The sequence below is a fragment of the Lineus longissimus genome, chromosome 9 (genome assembly GCF_910592395.1).
Source record: "Lineus longissimus chromosome 9, tnLinLong1.2, whole genome shotgun sequence".
Lineage (NCBI taxonomy): Eukaryota > Metazoa > Nemertea > Pilidiophora > Heteronemertea > Lineidae > Lineus > Lineus longissimus.
In genome coordinates this window covers 11802627-11817193 of record NC_088316.1, presented here as the reverse complement: position 1 = coordinate 11817193, position 14567 = coordinate 11802627, and the positions used below count along the sequence as shown (strand labels likewise).

Sequence of the window (14567 nt, the reverse complement as noted above, 5' to 3'; positions counted from 1 at the left end):
CCAAACACCGCAACAAATTGCTAAACCCAAGGCGTCTCACTGATTGAGGTCTTGAGTGGAAGGGCAGCTCCAGCCCGTGTTTGGTGAGACAACCAATACGGACAGTGAGGTACCAATTTCTATTTTATAACTCATACTTCTAAATATAAGAATGTGATTTTTATAGCTTCTTTACCGGTTCCATAATTTGTACAAACCCAATACATGTATGTTATTTTGCAAAACGTTGATCAACCCCTTTCGGCCTCACATCATTTTATAGACTCTAGCTCCGTTACTACTGTCCTATTGTGTTAATGGAATGGGCGGCTTTTTACTGCAGTATGTTTGTTCTTCTTTTGGTTCATCAGTAAACTACTCTTCTGAACGTGCTTGATGCTTTTCCAATTTAATTTTAGCTCTTTAATAAACAGTAGAAAAACGCGTTATTCGTTATTTTTAAGTACCCGCAAGGCCTGGCGCAAAATACCTTTCCCGCGACGTGAGTGCACGCCGAGATCCGAGTTCACGTCACCCCGCTATCACTATGCAACGTCATATTCATTATCGTCGTAGTAGCGGGATAATCAAGCACCATCAGCGTGACGTCGGAAAAATCCATGGTTCCAGGAAGCACCTTACTAATGCATCGTTCCTCATGGAATGGATCGCCGCATGGAGAGCTAACTCAGGAAAATCGGAGTCAACATCGGAAAAGCGCGAAAATTCAGTCAGATTTTTGAATTTTTCCTTTTTTGGTGCAGTTTGTTGATGAAAACTACTTATGTAGAATAGGAGGTGACCTGGAAGCCGACAGCTGGGTAATACTGCTCTTAACGATGCCAATGATCCTTCAAGACAAAGATCATTCCCAACACGCGAGTGCCTGCCAATTCACTGCCAGAGGGCCCCTCTACCAGCCTGATAATGACCGAGTTAGCTCTCCACGCATCGACTCTTTCCACGTGGAACGATTAACTAGTAAGGCGTTTCCTGGAGCTAGGATCTACCCCTTGACGTCATGGTGCTGATATCGTTTTTTCCGACGTCACGCTAATGGCGCTTGAATACCCCGCAACTGTGACGATAAGTACATATCCAAAGTGAGATTCCATCTGGCTCTTCCTTCATGCCTTGAATTGGGGATGAAACAACCATTTGAGAGACATGTAGGAAGTGACTAGATAGAATCTCAGGGAGGGTGGGTGGGGAAAATCTCTCTCTAGTCTCTGGAGGCACCGGAGGAGGCCTCTCCACCTCAGCTTCCTGTCCCCTGGATGGTGTCATCAGCATACCCCTTCTGGACCTGACCCCTGTCACAACCAGCCATTCTCCACTGGTTCTGAGGGAGGTTCTCAACCTTCCAGGCTTCCCCAAGCCTTGCTTGCTTTCCAGCAAAGGACTGCTTGGCTGTCGTCAGCGCCACCTGGAATTCACTTAGGAAAGGCCTAGTATTTGTAGCCCGATCAAGGCAAGGGTGGTTCCGGATGCGCAAATGATTTCTGCGCAGATAGGTGTCGCAAATCGTGGTTAAATTTTGTCTACTACCCGCTTAGCTCGAACCGTCGCCTGTCACACTTGATGACTGAAGTGATTCGACGTGGTTCGCCTTTGGTGAAAATTTGTGCATAGTGCATTTACACTTTAAGCCAATGCGGTTCATTCTAAATCGGAATGTTAAAACTTCAGTTGTTGAAAAGTTTGCAGCTGATCGAATCGATACAATTGAATCGAATTTCAGATAGATTCCTTTAGTCAATTTCTGCTATGAATAGAGGATAGGCTTGATTCGGTCTATACCGTGGTGGAGTCAAATGCGGCTGAGATTCCTTTGGTTTGGAAACATTGTAGGAGCCCCACGCATTGGGATCCTGATTGCATGTATTAACCATGCAGTATTAACCATACAGTCCCTTATGAATGTAGTAGAGTCATCTTCATGTAGGTTCCCCCACCCAACATGCCGAATCTAAATTATTTACCCATTTACATGGAACATCTTGCTATCCGGGGTATCTTCAAAGTCATCAGAGTAGAAATATTACATATTCCTTAAAAAATATTTCTATTCCTTACAACATATACCTAAATATTTTGTAACGAATAAACAAATGCATAATGTTTCTACATTAAAAAACTTTAAGTTGCTGCCAATCAAAATGAAAGGTCTGCTGATTCTTTGGTGACTTTAAAAAAATAGGGCAGACCTGCTACTTAGTATCAACATGTGGCTGGGGCGGATAAATTATATTGTCAAAAAGCATATTTCTATGATAGCCGGACTCTGTAGATTAAGAATCAACCACAGTTTGAAAATTAATTCCGCTTTGATCCATCCCAGCATTGTATTTTACCACAAGTTGACATCTTAATAAGCTCTATGTGACTGTGCCAAACTTATGGTCGTGGATGACCTGCAAGGCCGCTGTTTATGCCAGAATTCCTTGTTTCTTATCTCGTTTCCTTGATAAAACATCATTACCCGAGGATTTTGATGAACTTAAGAGTTTTGAATGACATCGCTTGTGTCGGACGTAAGTGTTTTTTGTGAACTCGAAAATGTTCGGAATGTTCCAAAAATTGCGGCCGTATCGGAATCGTCAACATGATCAGCCTCGATGTTTTGTTTTTTTTCCCGAATGCTGTTGTTTTTATGCACGTACAACAAATCATCTAGAATAATTAAGAACTGCAATCAAGTAGTTTGTTTGTTTTTGTTGGGTTTCATACTTGTGTCGTGCTGTTGATGCTGCTGCACTGCGCTTACCCTTTTAGCATAAAGTTGCAAACGTCCAGTAATTTCCCAATATGTTAGATTTCAGTGGCTCTTGAAAATGACCATCACTGGACTTAGCTAATTCTATTGCGAATGAACCTTGTGCTGTATCTGGATGATCCACACTGAGAACCTCAACTTAGTAGTGAACTTTGACCGATTTTTAGTAAGTTATCAACCTCTGCCTGGTTTAATTAGTCATGGATTAGTCATACTGACTAAGCTATGTTAGTCAAACGATTTGCGATATGGGACATGAAAGGAGGATAGGTTGGTACATGTACGTAGAGAAAAAGGATGAGACAGCCTTACGAAAATGCCACGTATACATGTATCACGCACAAGGCCTTTTTGCAAACGTGACGTATAACCATGTAGTGTAATGTGGAGATGGGAATTCATAGGTTAAATACATCAATATGCAGATTGATTTAAGGAATTGATACCGCACTGGAGGTATTGGTTGTCTCACCAAAACTGCGAGGGTGGAGCTAAAATGTAGACCAAAATCGAGGCAGAGCCGAGGTTTTGGTTTTAATAATAGTAATAATAATTTATTTATATTAAAGTGCAAGGTTAACATAAAAGTTTTCTATGCACTGTACATACATGAATAAAAATGGCCGTGAAATGAAACATAAGCATTACAGGACATGAAATAAGTCATGAGCATTTTAAAAACATGTGACGATAAAACATAAGTATTTGAAGTAAAACATAAGTGAGAAGATAAAATCAGACGACAAAATAGTCTTTAAAAAGAAGAGTCTTTAACTTTGAGGCAAAAGCACCAGCAACAGCGGTGTGTCAGTCCAATCGTGTGACTGCACTAGTGTCATCACGTATACTTATAATTTTTGCAAAATACGTCATCAAATATGGGACTGATTTTTTCCCCCTCTTAAGTTGTACAAAAGTCGAATCGTCCAGCATCGATGAAAATGCCCTGGCTAGTACGGCTGTGCACTCAGATAACATGGCTGCTACACGAAAAAAAACTACATTTTTAGCTCACATCTAATCACAACCGCCCACAGATAACCACAAACGGATCAAAAAGTCTGTTTTGTGAGTCCTTTTCTGCGTTCAATACGTCAATTTCTTATAACTCACACAACGTAGTGAGTGTAATGGTTACGTATGTATATAAAGTGTAAACAAAATTCATATATCCATCATGTCCATCGAATCTGAAAAAAAAGTGCAGACCCATGACAATTCCGGTTCCGGTACAGTTTTGTCGCATTCCATACGGGCCGCGCTTGCCGATCCTGCTTTCACGACGCACCGCAACCACAGTTACCATGATTCCCATTGTTTCCTTCCTCGTGACGCAATTATTTCATGACGTCATGAGCCATTGACCAATCACGCAAGTAGATTTATTCACACCGGCGCCACTGTCTTGAAGTGCGGGTGTGGGACGTCATGTATCTAAAAATCGTCTGTTAGAACATACAGGACAACAACGTCGGCGGAGACAGTTGTGACATTTATTGCAGACGAGGTAAACGATCCTCTTCTTCTCGATTTACGTACTTTACTTCAAAAAGTCAGTTTTAACACTACTGCACAAATATAGAGTGGTCTTAAAGTTCCATTTGGATAGAGATTTGACGGACTGATTTGGAAATTCATTCCAACCATGCAACTGTTTCAGAAATGAGAAAAAGCTCCTGGGTGTCATGACATGCATGGTGTGTCTTGCCTCTGCATTTTTGTACTCAGGCATGTCAGAGGGTTTTCAATTTTCATATCATTGAAGAAATAATTCATTCCAATCTACAAGTATATCAATCACATCATTTATTTAAAAATCGTCTGCTAGGACATACAGGACAACGTCGGTGGAGACAGTTGTGACATTTCAATTTTCATTGCATAGAGATTTGACGGACTGATTTGGAAATTCATTCCAACCATGCAACTGTTTCAGAAATGAGAAAAAGCTCCTGGGTGTCATGACATGCATTCAATTATTATTTCACCACAAAGAGCTGCTTCTTCCAGCTGATATGAGACAGCTACCGGGGCGGGGACTATTTCTTTATGGGGCCTTATTGTTCAGCGTCTCCAAGGAATTCTATTTTTAGAGTCCAATGGGGGGGGTTGGGGGGCCTTCCCCCAATGTACTGACTAAAACCTGTCACTTTCAGAGAACGGGGGAGGGGGTTTGGGGGACTCATCCCCCAATGTACTGGCTATATATGTCAGAAGGACGGGGGTTTGGGGGGCTCCCCCATGTCAAACAGTTGTGTGAGTTCACTAGAGATTGCTCTTTACATATTACAAGAGCCCTTGCTGAGTACAAAACTCATGACAAGACTTATTCATTCTTCTATGCTGTCATCGTCATCAATCAGGGCCGAGTCTATTACATAATCGTGTTTCTGCACTTGGAGACCATCAATTACAACGCAAGTATGAAACGAACTGCCCCAAAAAGCATGCTTTTTCTTTGGTTTATTCCACTCTGATTTCAAAATCATTCACAGCAGATTTTATGCGGGATTTAAGTTAACACCTTGAGGGTGTTATCTTTTTCGTCACGAGTAGGGTTCTGGTAGTAATTTGAGTTTGATCAACAATGTGCCATCAAAATGTAGCTCATAAGTGTAAGGGCTTGCGTATACATGGAATGGAGCCGTATATTCGTTGATTGATCGAAATCGACACATAGGCGAAGCCGGTGACGTCGTCACTATCGGCCGAGTTCGCGTATGACCCGAGTGTGGAGTAGGAGTGTCACGCAGTATTACGTCATGTAAATAAACAGGTCGTATTGGATTTTCTTTCTGTTGATTTAGTTCGAAAAGAATTAATTTAAACCCACACAACACCTCCAGTTCGGTATCAATTCCTTAAACCTCTTTGCATTGTAATTTTCTATTGTTTTATTTCAAATGTATTTCACCTTCTCTCCCCTTTGCATAACCCATTGCCCTACAACCAGCCACTTGTGCATGAATGAAATAAATATTGACGACAACTGAGTTTATTTGAAAGAAAACGGAGTAAGGGAAGCAAGTCACCCGCGATGAAGTCCGGACACCTTATGGTTATGTTTTACGTCGTATTTGCTTTGAAAGGTAAGCGAATGCTTTTTGAAGAAATGCATGTTTTGTAAGTAAGTGTTTACTGTGCAAACAGTATGCTACGTAGTAGGTGTTCATTTAGGAGCGTTCATGAAGTTGCCTATACATGTAATTCTAAACTGTTCAAACTCTTTAAAAGTTACTTTGGGGTACTCTTTTGCCATTTTTGCGGGGAAACCCTGAAGTTATATTGTTCCAGCGCAGGGATTAAACTTTTTTGTCATTGGGGTAGGGCGCGGGGAGCCTTTTTGGCAACACACTACTGTTCGTTAAAAATCTGCAAGAAACATCTTTTTTTCGCCGACGCCTGAGCCGAAGTTGTTCTAAAAAGATTGATTCTGAGACAAATACATTTTTATTAACGATCGCCCATTAATATCAATGTGTCTCATAATCTGAACAATGTTAGGATCGGGTCATCAGAGGATACATATTGTTGGAATATTTTGTTTTTTAATTTAATCGCGTTTTTTCTTCAGTTTGCTGCCATCCCAATGAGATCGTTATGGTTACAGACGCAATGAGAGCTGCATGTTTCAACGATAGGTGCACGCGTTGGTTCACTCGTTCGTCTCGCTATTACAGCAGGTGCATGGAGGAGTGGTGTCCACAGCTTTTCTGTGAGTATTGAGGCAAGCCCTCTCTCATCATGAAGTTAAGACTAACTAGGAGTAGTTTTTACCTTCCAGTATTCCACAAAAGCAGCGACGCATATTCAACTCCGACGTTGACAACCCAGGGCCTGGTTGTTCAAAGCAAATTTTGTCACTAACGCTGGCGTTAACTTAACTTGGCGTTATCTCCTTCAGTTATTTAACTTGGCGTTATCTCCTTCAGTTTAACTTGGCGTTATCTCCTTCAGTTACTTAACTTGACGTTATCTCCTTCAGTTACTTAACTTGGCGTTATCTCCTTCAGTTACTTAACTTGGCGTTATCTCCTTCAGTTACTTAACTTGGCGTTATCTCCTTCAGTTACTTAACTTGGCGTTATCTCCTTCAGTTACTTAACTTGGCGTTATCTCCTTCAGTTACTTAACGTTGCGTTATCTCCTTCAGTTACTTAACTTGGCGTTATCTCCTTCAGTTACTTAACGTTGCGTTATCTCCTTCAGTTACTTAACTTGGCGTTATCTCATTCAGTTACTTAACTTGGCGTTATCTCCTTCAGTTACTTAACTTGGCGTTATCTCATTCAGTTACTTAACTTGGCGTTATCTCCTTTCAGTTACTTAACTTGGCGTTATATCCTTCAGTTACTTAACTTGGCGTTATCTCCTTCAGTTACTTAACTTGGCGTTATCTCCTTCAGTTACTTAACTTGGCGTTATCTCCTTCAGTTACTTAACTTGGCGTTATCTCCTTCAGTTACTTAACTTGGCGTTATCTCCTTCAGTTACTTAACGTTGCGTTATCTCCTTCAGTTACTTAACTTGGCGTTATCTCCTTCAGTTACTTAACGTTGCGTTATCTCCTTCAGTTACTTAACTTGGCGTTATCTCATTCAGTTACTTAACTTGGCGTTATCTCCTTTCAGTTACTTAACTTGGCGTTATATCCTTCAGTTACTTAACTTGGCGTTATATCCTTCAGTTACTTAACTTGGCGTTATATCCTTCAGTTACTTAACTTGGCGTTATATCCTTCAGTTACTTAACTTGGCGTTATCTCCTTCAGTTACTTAACTTGGCGTTATCTCCTTCAGTTACTTAACTTGGCGTTATCTCCTTCAGTTAAGCCCATAGCATTAACGCCAAGTTAAGTTAACGCCAGCGTTAGTGACAAAACTGGTTTTGAGCAACCGGTCCGTGTTCTGCCTTCCTACAATGCAGGCATTTCGGAAATGTTTGCGACGTTGTTCTAAAAATCATTGATCTAAGAATCATTTACCCTAACATTACTGATGAGGAGGCTTTCTGTACCCAATTCGTATAGCTGACTTATAACCTATGAGTTGTAGTATTATCAGATGTTTCAGTTTAACCTTACTGTATGATGACTCATACTACCGTATGTCTACCTGAATGTATTATCCATACTATTGCCACCTATCATTATCTTGCTGTAACTAACTCAGCATCACTTCCTTCTTAGACAACATGGCTTCAGCTACATTCTGTACTGTACTACCTCTTATTAGTTATCATGAATAATAGTGATATATAGAACTCTACACTTGTCAATTTCATTTACAAGGATTCGATAAGGAACATTCAACATGGTGTCAGAAGTGTTTTTCCGAACCGTGCCCAAGGAAACGTGGAAAATGAACATTAACTTTGCAACTTTGTGATTCCTTTGTTCTCCGCAGTGCATATACATAGTCTGTACAAATGCACTAAGGGGTGGATCCAGTACATTTTCCAATACATTCGTGCTTCACAATGGCATCAGCCCTTGCAGCCATCAACCAAGGCCCGTCCATTGATTGGGACTCTGGGACTGAACTTTTATCACGTTACAAAAAGTGGAAGCAGAAAGTGGAAGTTATCTTCGAAGGACCTCTAAAGGCAGAGGATGAAGAAGTTAAGTGTAAATATCTTCTCATTTGGGCTGGAGACCGTGGGTTGGACCTCTTCAACTCATGGGGTCTCAGCGCAGCAGATCAAAAAGTACTTAAGAACTATTGGTCAAAATTCGAAGAATATGTTAACCCTCAGGCAAACTTTCTCGTTGCACGACACAAGTTACACAGATTACAACAAGGAGACAGATCGTTTGAGCAATTTCTGATCGAGGCCAGGCTCTCACTAGCAGATTGTGGCTATGCTGCTGATGTCGAAAAGGAAATACTGAGAGACACTCTAGTATTTGGCTTAAAAGAGGACAGAGTGCGTACGAAATGTATCAGCCAAGGGAACGGGCTAACCCTTGACAAAACTATCGAAATCGCCAGAACATTCGAAGCAACGACCTTGAAAACAAAGGAAATAGTCGATAAGGATGCAGTACATGCCGTGCATAAGAAACGGAAACCGCCGTTCAAACGACAATCTACAGACTACAGACAGGACAGACATACATTTCGATCGGACCGCCAGGATCGGGATCGGGATCATTCGAAAACGAAATCGTGTTTCTTTTGTGGTGGAGGCTTCCACAAAAGAGACAAATGCCCTGCAAAGAACGCCACCTGCCGCTCATGTTCAAAGGTTGGTCACTACGACAAAGTGTGCCAATCAAAAGGAAAATCACGAAGATTACACGAAATCGAGGAGGAGTTCTCTGACCTTTTCGTAGGATCAATCGAGGTTTCGAAAGTCGATAGTGTCAATGCGCCAGAAATCATTCGAAAATTCGCCGTTACTACGCAACAGTACCACAAGCGATATTCACAAATCATGTGCAAATTGGATACCGGAGCCGCAACCAACGTTATTTCCAAATCGCAAGTTGACCGCTTATTCCCAGAAAACCACAAGCTAACGCCACCAAAGGCTAAGCTAATCGCATACGGTGGCACCGAAATAGCCAACTACGGATCGTGCACATTGTACATACGTCATGACGGAAAGAAACACCCAATTAGCTTTGATGTTACAGACTCTGGTGCGACGATACTGGGATTAAAAACCTGCCAACTTCTTGACCTGATTCGTATCAACTGCGAGGTCAACAAACCTTCCGAAATCACCGAACCGCTCACCAAGCAAAAGGTCCTGGAAGAGCATGGAGATGTCTTCAGAGGCATTGGATGCTTTCCAGGAGATCCTTATCATATTCAACTGAGATCAGACGCTGAACCTGTGATTAACCCTCCACGCTCAGTTCCAGTACACTTACAGGACCAATTTCAAGCAGAGTTGAAACGTATGGTGAAACTCGGGATCATCTCAAAGGTCACCGAACCAACTGAATGGGTGAACTCATTTGTTGTCGTGGATAAGGGGGCTGGCAAAGGACTCCGAATATGTCTTGATCCCCGTGAGATCAATAAGTCTATCAAACGCGAGCATACCTACACCAGGACAGTCGATGACATTGCACCGTTGATTGCTGGGGCCACCCACTTTTCGGTAGTGGACGCCCGCAGTGGCTACTGGATGGTACCTTTAGATAAGGCATCATCATTGCTAACCACGTTTTCTACCCCATTCGGTAGATTTTGCTACAACCGATTACCATTTGGATTGATTGTCAGTCAAGATATCTTTCAACAGAAAATGGACCAACTGTGTGAAGGACTCTCAGGTATTACAGGTATCGCCGATGACCTGATCGTGTATGGCATCGGAGAGAAAGCTCACGACGGAAACTTTCTCAACCTACTACAAACGGCTCGCGACAACAACGTCAGATTCAACCAAGACAAGCTACAGTTCAAGATCAGGGACGCACATTTCTTTGGTCACATGTGGTCCGCCGACGGGATGAAACCCGATCCAGCAAAGGTCCGCGCGATCACTGAAATGGCCCCTCCTGATAATGTAAAAGATCTGCAATCATTTCTTGGTCTTGTCAACTATCTAAACCGGTTCAATGCCAGTATTGCAACCGTGGCAGCACCTCTCAGGGACTTGACCAAGAAAGACATCTCTTGGCACGGAATCCTGAGCACCAGACAGCCTTCGACAAGCTCAAAGATATTATCGTATCCGCCGATAATCTCGCTTATTATGACCCAAAGAAGGACACTGTAATCCAAAGTGATGCCTCACTCCGGGGGCTCGGCGCTTGTCTTCTTCAAGATGGCCGCCCAGTGGTTTACGCCTCACGTACACTGTCTACCACAGAGCAGAACTATAGCAACATCGAAAGGGAACTGCTCGGTGTGGTTTGGTCACTAGAGCGCTTCAACCACTATGTATATGGGAAACACGTAGAAGTACAAACCGACCATAAACCACAAAAAACCAATCTCAAAATGCAGCCCGCGCCTGCAGCGCTTACTCTTGCGCATGTCGAAATATGATGTAGAAGTGGTCTACTTACCAGGAAAGGACAATGTCTTAGCAGATGCATTATCGCGTGTAGATCCAAACAAACTCTCATCAGCAACAGATCACAAAGAGATTCCAGAAATTCCGGTACATTACATAACAGAAACAGTGAACTCAAGTAACCATGACATCGAAAAGATCCGCACCGCTACGGCTGCTGATCCAACTCTCCAGATACTGAAAAAGCATGTCATTGAAGGATGGCCTGCCGCAAAAAATGACTGCCCTCCTGAAGTAATGGATTATTGGAACTACCGGGAGGACATGAGTATTGAGGATGGCATTATCTTCAAGTGCAATCGCTTCGTTGTACCAGATGCACTGAGGCCACAAATGCTAAACCTCATACACCAGGGACACATGGGCATGGAAAAATGCCTACTCCGCGCTAAAATGTCAGTGTTTTGGCCGAGAATCACACATCAAGTGAAACAGACAGTAGAAGCATGTGCCACATGCCAAAAGTATCAAAATCGCCAAGGACATGAACCATTGATACCGCATGAAATCGCGCAATATCCATGGCAAAAGATTGCCACGGACCTATTCGAACATAGTCAGGTTCACTACCTACTATTTGTAGACTATTACTCAAAATTTCCGGTTGTTCGCAGACTCGGAAAATCATTGAGCTCGGAAGTGACTGTAGCCTATGCCAAATCGGTAATCAGCGAATATGGAATTCCTGAGGAGATCGTAAGCGATAACGGCCCTCAGTATGCTAGCGCCACCTTCCGATCATTCTGCGCGAACTATCAGATAAAGCACACAACAAGCAGCCCATTGTACCCACAAAGCAATGGTACGATTGAAAGATGTGTCCAAACCGTGAAGAAACTCATCAAGAAAGCACTAGATGCAGGAGAAGATGCAAATCTGGCTCTCTTGAATTACAGGGCCACACCTGTATCGCATAACCTGCCTAGCCCTGTCATGCTCCTGATGAACCGCAACACGAGAACACTACTTCCAATGAAAAAGTCTTCACTGAAATCGCAACAGATTGACAATGACATTACAAAAGCTGAACTAGTGAACAGGCAAAACCACCAGAAATCATACTATGATAAGACAGCAAGGTCAGCACCTCTACCGCCATTAGAGGAAGGCCAATCTGTCCGCATGAGAGACAATCAGTCAAAACATTGGCAACCTGCCAAGGTCACAAGGAAACTGTCCGAACCTCGGTCGTATATTGTCGAAACCGATCAAGGAGGACAATATAGGAGAAACCGTTCACAACTCCATACCACCAAGGAGCAGTTCAGTAATAACACCGACTTGGACATTTCACATGAAACTGATACACAGGTACCGCAACCTGCTGTGTCAATGCAACCAGACAACAACCAATATACCACAAGATCTGGTCGAGCAATACATCCACCAGACAGACTTAACCTGTAAAAAACTCTGATTCATTAGTGTTACATAATGAACTCTGTGTGTGTGTGTTTGAATGAGTGACATTTACAAAATCATTGAGAAACTTGTTTTTTTTATGCATGTTTATTATATATTACTCATATTACACGATTCTCATGCACAGACTGATACTAATGATACGTATAATCCGGATGTTACAAGTGCTAGGTACAGCTGGTATGTACACTCACATTGTGAAAAAATGACGCTATGGATTGATTCCAAATCATTGGACTGATCACCCAATTTCTTGTGAGACAACTCTAAGCTGATAAGGTTTATTTTGCATATCTTCACATTAGTTTCATATATACCTTGTATTGATTGTATATTACTAACATTGCTTATTTCCAGTGTGGATTAATATCTCAAGGAGGGAGATGTAGTATTATCAGATGTTTCAGTTTAACCTTACTGTATGATGACTCATACTACCGTATGTCTACCTGAATGTATTATCTATACTATTGCCACCTATCATTATCTTGCTGTAACTAACTCAGCATCACTTCCTTCTTAGACAACATGGCTTCTGTACTGTACTACCTCTTATTAGTTATCATGAATAATAGTGATATATAGAACTCTACACTTGTCAATTTCATTTACAAGGATTCGATAAGGAACATTCAACATAAGTGACCTATACACTTTGATAACATGCTATGGTATCCAGACAGGGTGGCCATCCATCGATGTTGAACTTCACGGTCAGCATTTAGACTTTCCTGCCCCGGTTATTTATAGTTAAGGAGGTTAGTACCTTTCTTTGCTGAGCACAGAAATCTAAGAAAGGGTACATTCCTATGTGATTTCCCTGTTTTGTTCACAATTCTAAAATACCTTGGTACCGTAAAGTCAACTTTTAAATGGAAAATGCATAAGCCTCGTTCTGAGAGCGGAGTGTTTTGGACACGCAACCAAGATGCTCTACCAAAGTTCCCTTGGGTTGCACTAAAATGTGGAAACCATGCACACGTCACGTCAATGGAATTTCAGCTCACTTCAGAAGTTTGAGGCTCTCAAAACACTGCTTCAAACACAAATCAGTCGGGGAAGCATCAACCACCCTAAGTTTTTTAATGAGCACTACACATATTTGCCGAGAAAAACGCTCCAAATAGCCCATTTGCGCGGATTTTAGCATCACTTTGAGCGAGCCGATGCGGACTTCCTATGCGCGCTGTACAAAATGTACATGTCTCATTTTCTGCAACGTTGCCGTAACATAATGTAAACAACGGCGCTACCGGCGCTCCGGCCGGGCCGGCGATGGATGGAATTTGCCAAATTCGCACATATTCAAGTTATTTTCGTGGCCTATCTTTTTAAGTTTGAGGTATTTTAGAATAGAAATTGAACCCTCGGCTTCGGACCTTGGTTGAGTTACCAAGACACTCTCGGGTGGAGCTAAAATTTCGTCCAAACCCTCGCCTGTCGGCTCGGGTTTAGACTGTATTTTAGCTCCACCCGAGAGTGTCTTGGTAACTCAACCAAGGTCCTCCGCCTCGGGTTCAATTCCTTAAGCCTGAAATACGTAAGATTTTTCGAGTTTTCCCCAATGTCCGTCGAGAAAACCTTATGAAGCATTTATCATTTTCTTTCTTCTTGCAGTCCGATGCCAAAATGGTAATTACTGGACATGTCGGTACCTAAGGAAACTAGCTGGCATACGCCCTTCGTGAGTTCCAATAGCCAGACGAGATCTGTGTATGTCGTTTGTAGAGATTTCGGACAACCCTCTTACTGCACGTGGGCAATAAATTATGACCGAATAGTTCATAATGAACTGGACATAGTATACCGCTTGTATAGACAACAATCAACACTTTATATATTGACGTTCTTTATCATCTGATTTACAAAATACGCTAAAGTGTATTCTGCCGTCTATGGGAACTCGGTGAAGCTGCCAAGCCCGATTCGGCCTGGTTGTGTCAGTCCAATCGTTCTCGTCGTTCCTGCTAGCTATGAAGCCGAATTCTAGTACTTTTTGGAATTCAGCAACGTTTACGGAGAGGAATTCGGCTACATCTGGGTATCTGTGAAATATAATTGTAAATCGGCACGTCTTCATAATAAATACTACATTCTACTTGGTGTTATTTATTAATTATCTCAGTTAATGATGACATACTTTATATGATAGTAAAAAGCGGTTAAAAATCAACATGCATTAAATAATGACGAGACAAAGCGTCACCGGTAGAACATAATAGCATTCCGCGAAGATGACGTCTCTGCAGCTGCTGCCCTCTATTTTCCCCATCGCTGAATTACAGGCAATGTCGGACAAACATGCGGTTTCGTAATGGATTCAGGCTTTCCAACTAGGGCAGTTAGATTCAAACTG

The 14567-nt window shown here is 42.1% G+C and overlaps 1 long non-coding RNA gene across 1 annotated transcript; it reads left to right on the top strand.

The window, feature by feature from the left end:
* Positions 1-5726: 5726 nt before the first annotated feature.
* On the top strand, positions 5727-14276 carry LOC135494018 (uncharacterized). The gene is made up of 3 exons (XR_010448342.1): positions 5727-5844; positions 6330-6470; positions 13829-14276. It is a non-coding gene; the product is annotated as an uncharacterized LOC135494018 (long non-coding RNA).
* The last annotated feature ends 291 nt before the right edge of the window (positions 14277-14567 follow it).